Genomic DNA, 8,921 nt, shown 5'->3' with positions numbered 1-8,921 from the left:
GGAACCGAACTCACGACCTTGCGCTTGCCAGGCAGGCGCTTTTTGCCGCTGAGCTAAATCCCCAGCCCCGGAAAGCTGTTTTATATATTGACTGCTGGTTTATATTATGGAGAAGATACAAAGTTACAGAAGATGCTAATTATGCATTTTGCATAATGCATTTAATAAGAAAAAATTTAAGATTGCAATGGAAAGTCACAGTTTATACAACTTTATGCGAGTAATTATTTAATGCCACCAAAGTTACCCACATGCACATTTTGATACAGCTCACTTAGAAGTACAAATTATCACCCATGTAGTGTTCATGTCAAGGATGGAAAACTACATCTATCCAGGAAGGAATAACAAACTCAAATCAAGACATATTTTACAAAAGAAATGTCTGTAGTCATTTAGAGCCGCAGGAAGGTAGTGTTCTCAAAGTTCATACAAGAAAATCATTGCAGATTAAAGGAGACCAAACCGTTATTAAATGCAAGGCATCATTCTGGGATAATTCATGGAAAGGATAAAAGGTATTTGAAGGCAGGCATAGTGCAGTATGCCTCTAATCCCAGCACTCTGGGAAGCTGAAGTAAGCAGGTCACAAGTCTGTGACTAACCTGGGCAATTTAGCGACTTAACCAGACCCTATCTCAAAATTTAAAAAAATAATTAGAAGAAAGGCGGGTATGTGTCTCAGCCAAAATCCTGGAAGTGACTTATATGTCCGTCAACAAATGAGTGGATAACGAAAATGTGCTATGTATTCACACTGGAGTGATACTCTGCCAGAAGGAAGGATAAACTAGAGTTATTTGTGTGAAAAATGGATGCCCCTTGGGACCATAATGTTAAGTGAAATAAATCAAGCATACAAGCTTAAATATTGCATGGTTTCTCACATGTGGGAGAACTAAAATATAAATAACTAAATAAAAGATAGATACTAGGAAAGAGGGACATAGAGTTTTGCAAACCTGAACAGAACTAAGAGACAGAGTGAAGAAAGAGAGAGATGAGAAGATGGGAACCGGCGAGAATTATGTCCTGAAGAAATGCACTAAAATGTTTTCAAAAACAGTATTATTTGACAATTGATCGTTCATTTTAACATGGGTAGTTGAATAGACAATATTGTTCTATAAATGTTAATATTTTAGTGTGGTTGTTCAATAAAATGTTCTTGTTTGTAGAAATATATATTGAGTTCATCATGGGAAAGAAAGACATAATCCCACCTAACCTTCAAATAGCCTGTGTTGTTTTGACATGTTAATTTAACAACATAATAAAAAGGTATGAAATAGTAGAGCTCAAAAAAAAAAAAAAAAAAGAAATAGTAGAGCTCAATGAAATGTCCTTAGATTACTCTCAGTTCCTTAGTTGAAGTTTTATTTTTATAAATACAGAATGCATTTGGTATTTAGTCTAGAGACATAATAACAACAGATTGCAAGTATTGTCTAAGTGTTAAGTGTCAATAAGCTATTTTGATGTTCTTAAATCTATTCCAGTTATATGAATCAATCTTTCTCTTATTTCAGACTTTACATCGACAGTCCAGAAACTGCACTCATTACAGAAAGATAGAATACCTTTTTTATAATATGGAATATTATAAAATTGACTGATGAGACCAATTGTGATTAATTAATTGAATTTTAATTCAGTGGTATAGACGCCTATTTTCTGATTTTTCCATTCTCCTCCATTGCGTTGTACTAGTTCTCTGACCTAGCAGTGCTCTATGTTCTCTTGCTGTCAGGTTCACTGTTGCAACACTATTTCCTGCATTATATCGATGACGTGATTAAGCAGAAACCCAGTCCAGCACATGATAAGTCATTACCCAATGTCATGTAGATGCAGAGTGTAGTGTCTTACAAAGAGTAATTGAACTGCTCAAGCTCAAGGTCAGCTTTGTCACTTCTTGGTGTGTAACTTTGTCACTTCTTTGTCACTTCTTGGTGTGTAACTTAAACTTCCTATTGAGTGTTTCCCAATCTGCAAAATGCACCTAGCAGTATTATCTACTTTTTGAGGCTATTATGTGAATAAAGTCAGCTCACATCTATAAAACATTTAGAACACTCCTTGAAAAACATGGTGAAGTTTTTACACTTACACTTTACATTTAGAACACACCCTGAAAAACATGGTGAAGTTTTCACACTTACACTTTACATTTAGAACACACCCTGAAAAACATGGTGAAGTTTTTACACTAACAATAACAGTATTTCATCAATTATAGTCACATATGTTACTTTTGCATTTCTTTCCTTACCTTTGGTTAGCGCCTCTCACTGCACTAAGTGACCTCGGCAGAAAATTTACTATTGTTAGTAATATATTCAAGATAGTCCTGTTAAATTCACACGAAGCACTGCTGCAGGACCTTGGGCTATTAGACAGGTGTACTACAACAGTTCTCACAACCCAAATAAAAGGAAGTAATTCATTCTAGACACAATTTCTTATTTGGAAAATTTCTTCCTTGAGCTGTACTTATTTTGAAGGCAAGCTTCACTCAATATTTTTGTCTGAATATTTGTTTCAGTAACTCACATATATGGGATTATTTTAATATTTTAAAAAACATGCAAACAAAGTGATCAATGAAATAGACAAGCTTAATAAGAATTGTGGGAGGAAGCTTTAAAAGCTATCCCTCGATGCTCGCCTCCTGATATTCACACACTTGTGTTATCCTTTCTCTTGGGTCTGTCTAGTTATTTCTGATAAATAGACAACCACCATGGTGAGGATGCATAATTTGCTTGATTAGCTTAGGAAAGATGGGGGCTTCTATAGGAAAGATGGTGGCTTCTACCTCTTCTTATCAGACCTAAAAACGTTGCTTTCTTGGCTTGCCTTTTTTCATGAAGTGAGTGACATGCAGAACAGATCTGCTGGGCTGGGAAGGCCTATTTGGCCAGCTCAGTGCAAGAAACCACCAGGAACTTAATTCCACTAACATCTTTGTCCTGTCATATTGAGATTCCTATGCCTTCACCAATCTTCTCATTGCAACTGGATGAAATTCTGAAATGTAGAATGCATTTAAGCAGTGCCAAGATACCTGAGCACAGAATGTATAATATAATGCATGTATGTCTTTTGTGACTTTTAGTCTTTGGTAATGTGCTGTAGACAAATTATAAATACAGTATAAATATGACATGTTAAGTGCCAGGCTAACTATATTAGACTATTTAGCATAAAATATTCTCTAAAATAAAGAAAAATTTGGGCAAGTAATTTAGAATCACTTTGACATCTGTTTCTTTAGGAATTCTTTTCTCACATAGTTCCTTTATTAGCTTTATGCCACTGTAATGACATTCTGAGATAATCAACCTACAGGGCTGACACAAAATTTCAGAGATTTCCGTCCACATTCACTTGGTCCTGTTGCTTTGCGCCTGGGAGGCAGGACAGGGCAGGAAATTGTGGTCCTGAGCTCTATTCACCTCAAGGAAACCCCAAAGCAAAGAATGAGACAGGTAAGTGCCAGGGTCCCAGTGACACTTTGCCCTTCAAAATCGCAGGCCTAGGGAGATCACTGCCATCTACTAGCTGGTCCTGAAGTTCCCACCACTGTCCGGTAGTGCCGTGGACCAAGCTTTTAACACCTGGACCACTGGGGGGACATCAAGATCTAAACTGTAGCACTGCATGATTAAAGTATAAAATTTGTTTTAATTCATCATTTTTAAAATCCTTATAATCAAAACTTTATTGAAAGACTCACATTTTTCACATTATAATAGAATTTTCCAGAAATAAGAACTAAGACTTAACTTTTGAAAAGGTGTAACAGCTCTTTGGAGCTGGGTGAGTCTTGCACTTGAAGCTGCCCTTGGTTTTGCTGGAACACTGAGTACTAATGGACTCACACCCTTCAAGCCATTTGAGATCAGAGTGTATTATTGGCTGGATCCTAGCTGTACAAATGGTCGCCTGGCTTCAGTTCACACTAACCACATTTGCAACTGAAGGTTATTAAATTCATTTTAAGGAAGGAAATTTAAGTATATGTAGTCCAAATGGACATATTTAATTTGAAATTTTCTTACATATTTTTCTTACATATTTTTTGCTCATTTTCTTTATGCTACCACCATTGTGAAAGGCAATTTGCCTGTTAAGGAGTTTGAGTTTCCTTTTAATGAATTGATTTTATACCCAACATATTTCCTACACAATATCCCAAACAAGCCACATAACAAAACATGCATTATTCTGGAAGCAATTCTTCCCTAATGCTAAAATGCTTATTTTAATGTAAAATATCTTTTCCCTGATTATTTCTAGATGTGATACAGATATATTTGTTGATTTCATTAAATTGTGTTGTCGCTGTTGCCATATTTCAAGGTGCAGTTGGAGTGATTCTATATTTAGTAATTTCTTCTTTAAAGATATTAATGCAAAGAGAATCTGGACTATAAGTGTATACAAATGGTGAAGAAATTCAGAATGTTAGTTTGTGTTTTAAGATACATTTATATTTTTCACTCTGACCCCTGCATTTGCTTGGCTGTAACATAGAATTATTGTGCGCAAGTATGAGTATGTTTGTGTGTGTCTAATGTGGTCTAAATTAGCTCTTGTGTTAGATCTCTGGTATAGATAAATACTAACAAACACTTGGAACAGCTGTTTTTCTCATGGGAGGTAGTAAGCTGTTCATGAAATACATACATCTCTTAATTATTGCTCTGTACAAACTTAGTCATAGCATAGTCAGTCAGCCACAACAAAATTCCATTCTGTCAGCGGCTTATACAGCAGAGATTTATTTTCTTGACAGTCCAGTGTCTGTCAAGCCTGGTATCGGGGTGCCAGCATGGTGTATTCTTAACCGTCTTTTGCTTGTGTCAATAAACTATTTGGAAAACACAAAAAGTGGCCATTTTTAAAAATCTAGACTTTGGTGCTTAGTGAAAAGCTCAGTGTTTTTTAATACTCTTCAGCATAATTTGGTACGTTCATTATACTGACCACTTCAAGTATGGTCTAAGAATACAAAGACATCACTGACACATTTTTAGCTAAGTGGAGTCATTGAGGCATTGCAAAGGCAGTTCTGCTCTGATCTGCATCTTTTTTATCACAAGAATATGGTTGTCTCATGGAGCTACAGTGTACAAGCACAAAAGCAGATTTCTCAACAGAATACAGCTGGCCTGGTCTTCTTTATAAGAAAGTGACCTTTGACTCCATTATCTTTTTTTTTTTTTCAATTTTGATACAGGGTCTTGCTATGCATTCAGACTGGCCTTGACCTCACTGGAGCCCAGGCTGGCCTCGAACACGTGGTGATGCTTCTGCCCCTGCTCCGCCAGCCCAGTGCTGGGATTGCAGGTGTGCACCACCACGCTGAGCTTGAATCTGTCACCTTTAAGGAATACAGTGTATAGGAAAATGAAGATTTTGCTTAACATGGCCCAATATTTCACCTGTAATTAAAGGAATTCTCATTTTAGGATCTAAAAATTCCCCATCAAATTTTAGAGTACAGCATATCTTCAAATGTGAATAACTATTATCTAGATTTCAGTTCTGAAAGATTGATTTAACGTTTGTAAAATAGGCAGTGCCTCAACAGTAAGAACATATCTGCTAATAGACTTGTGGAGACCAGGACTCAATTACTAAAACCACTACAAAGAGAGGACCACATGCTTATATGACCACTCCACTTAAAGACAGGTAGTAAAATGAAAAAAGGGGAAAGTTCTCTTCTATGCTACATTTTCGAGAATAACAGACATAAGGGGAGAAATTACACCCCACTTAAAGAGAAACAAGCAATTCAGTTGCATTTTAGTTTCTCAGGATTCCTTAAATATTCCATTCTATACTTTAGCTTATGTAATATTCTATTTTGATGGATCTCTTATAACTCAATCAGGATAGGACCCTTCTATCATGAAGGTGGAGAAATAATTCATATATTGCTAAGCTCTGGAAAACCATTCTAAAAATGCTTGCTGTTGTAATATATGTGAGCTCATCCATATTTCTTCAAATTTTTTTAGTAAGCCACACTCTCAGTCTCTGACTTCTTTTTGGATACATGATAGTGGGCTCCAATTACTAGTTTTCATTGTACTAGATACAAAATCCAATGTTTCTTAACATAAAATAATTTTCTAACTAAGATTATAGCTGATTAACCCTGTGACTTTAAAATTAAACACCCAGGACTTTCTAAGATTGGTAGGTAGAAACATCTGTCTCTGTCATTGTATGTAAGCATGACTGAACATGTGTGTATATACGGGCATATGTGCTTTACTCTGTGCTTTTATTCATATAAATCCTCCTGAAATTGTATGATTTATTTCATATTTTCTTAAGGAATATGTGATAAAGGGAGAATGCTGAGAGAATAACAGTGAATATATCCTAACCATGGAGGTTCATCCCGAAACATAAAGGTAGTAGAAAGATTAATTAATTTTCAAATAAAGCCGATGTGTCCAGACACAGTATGTGAAGTATATACAAAACACACACAGTGTGAAGAACATGAAAATATCACTGTAGCGTACTAAGTAGTTTAAAGTAATAGGAAGTGTGAGAAGTTTGCTCAGAACTTCATCCTGCTTCTTAAAAGAGCGAAAAATCCCACCTGAAAGAAATAGCATCCAGAACAATGCTATAAAATATCTCAAGGTTAGTTACAAATGATATTTTATTACTGTTTCCAAATTGTAGGTAGGTGGGAAGGAATAGAAATATTGTGTTTGATATGATGTGAATCAATACAAAAGAAAATCCAATAAAAATGTTTGTTTTATTTAGAGTTTCAATATGCATTGATTAGTGTTTTACAAGAGAATCTCTGCCTAAACTGTAGCAACATATTGCTTAAATATTCTCAATACTGAGGAAGTGTAGCTAATACTTTAGGGAGATAATCAACCTAATCTCTCTAAGAGCAGTTACTTCCAAAGTTTTAAGGAGCTAATGCCATCCTTAAATTGAAGAGCAGTTGAGAATTTCTGTATTATCCAACTCTATCAAAGTATATACTGACATTAAATAATATCTTTTGTCATTATTTTTATTGAGCTTCTGAGCCAATATATTTTCTTCTAAATTATCACTATAAAGTGTAGCTCCGTTTACAGTGATTGAACAATCAATAGCTCTTTGAACTGATGTAATACTCTAAAATGTTTTCCCACCTTATCTTTTTCTGAGGGTTTAGTCTTTTTGAACCCCTATTAGCATTAGAAACAGATAAAGTGATCATGAGAAAAAGAAGAAAAAGACAGAATCATTCTCTTGCTGTTGTCAAGTTCTAATGCCAAGTTCCACCTCTCCCAAAGGAAGACCGGCAGCTAGCTGCTCCACACGACAGGGCTTTGTGGAAGTAGTCTGTGACTTGACCTGGGTTTCCAAAGAGCTAACTCTCTCAGAGCACGTCAACAGCATCAAGTGGGGTGGGCTGCCAGAGAGAGGGTCTGGGGTTGTGCCAGTGACCCCGGATTCTACGATCTCCTTTCAAATACAAGCACCTGGGTAAAACCCAAGTCGTCTTTCTTTCAGTAACAGACTTCTCTGACTCAGACATTTTAAAAGACTGGGAAAAAAAATTTTACTGTTGCTTTTAGTTTTAACTTAAAATGAGAGGTAATGTTTTTTTCTTTTATAAGGTTATTTGACACTCTCAAGGAATCTCCTAATTACTTTTGGTTTAGAAAAATCAGATTTGGTCAGTAGCTGGATAGCCACATACACACAAATGGGGAATGAAGTGAATTCTATTCATGGGGATAGCATTAATCTATGAGAAGAAAAAGGTTGACTCACCGCTATCCTCTTTTGCTATTTCTGTTACATGTCTTCAGAGTGACTGCATCTCTATCAGCTTATGTAAATAATTATATTAGTATGAATAGATGATTATTTTAGTTCACTCTAACATAAAAATGCAACATAAAGAGGGGAATTTATAAGCAACAGAATTCCCCATAGTTCTGGAATCTGGAAATCTGCAATGAAGATTCTAGAATGTTTGGGCTGTAGAGAAAATTGTCTTTGGCATGCAGTCCACCGATATATTGTGCTGTGGACTTTTCTCATATGGATGGGGGGCACACAGTTTATAGCACAGGTAGTGTAGAACAGACTTATTTTCTTTATAATTCATCTCTTCTACACATCCTATTTTTTCTCATTTAATTTTATCCTTAGTATTAAATTTCTGGTTAACTGTATTCATGGGTCATTTTTCTTTATTTACTTCTGGGTATATTTCTACATGATATTTGTGACATGAGGCTATCAGGAAAAGAATGAAAAGTGAAATAAACCCCTAAAACTAAGTGTAGGTACCTTTAATACTCTGATTCCTCAAATGCATGGATTACAAAACACATTATAAATTCATGTGTGTGTGTGTTTTGGAGAACTCATTACTAATTAAACCATGACTTCCTCTCAAGATAGGATTGACCCAGAGTTTAGAGTTTTATGATGTCAAATATAGGTACCCAGAATGCATGAAATACACATACAATTTGATTTTTACCAGAATACCACTGAGAATACATTATTGGTCTTGCTCAAAAGACGAGGAAAATTAGTACGGAACCTATAAGCAACAATTACAAGAGTCCAAAATGCATACATAGAGCAGTTGGTATGCAGAATAAAATGGACTTCGTGGGTTGTCTTCTTTCTATAGATTTCTGTTTCTGAAGAGATCACTGTTGATGCCCTACTTACAGTCATTTGTGGAAATACCAGTCATGACCCTTATTTAACAGCATGGTGAGACCACACTATTAGGAAGCCAGGCACAAAAAAATGTGATCAATGATGTAACCTAAAGTGGAGTTCAGTAATTTTTTTTATCTGCAGATCTCTTAAGAAAAACATGCAGGCCAGGGCTGGGGATTTAGCTCAGCGGCAAA

At 35.7% G+C, this 8,921-nt stretch overlaps 2 long non-coding RNA genes across 3 annotated transcripts in view; one reads left to right on the top strand and one right to left on the bottom strand.

Moving 5' to 3' along the window:
• Positions 1 to 7,981, bottom strand: part of LOC102021816 — a 20,034-nt gene extending 12,053 nt beyond the window's left edge. The window contains exon 1 of the long non-coding RNA XR_262420.1: positions 7,816 to 7,981. This is a non-coding gene — a long non-coding RNA (uncharacterized LOC102021816). The remainder of the gene's footprint in view (positions 1 to 7,815) is intronic.
• The window catches only part of LOC102022031, a 74,774-nt gene that overhangs the window by 560 nt on the left and 65,293 nt on the right, over positions 1 to 8,921 (top strand). The window lies entirely within an intron of this gene.

This window comes from Chinchilla lanigera, unplaced genomic scaffold (assembly GCF_000276665.1).
Source record: "Chinchilla lanigera isolate Chin_1 unplaced genomic scaffold, ChiLan1.0 scaffold00046, whole genome shotgun sequence".
NCBI lineage: Eukaryota > Metazoa > Chordata > Mammalia > Rodentia > Chinchillidae > Chinchilla > Chinchilla lanigera.
The sequence above is the reverse complement of the archived record's forward strand: the minus strand, read 5'-3'. Positions and strand labels throughout refer to the sequence as shown.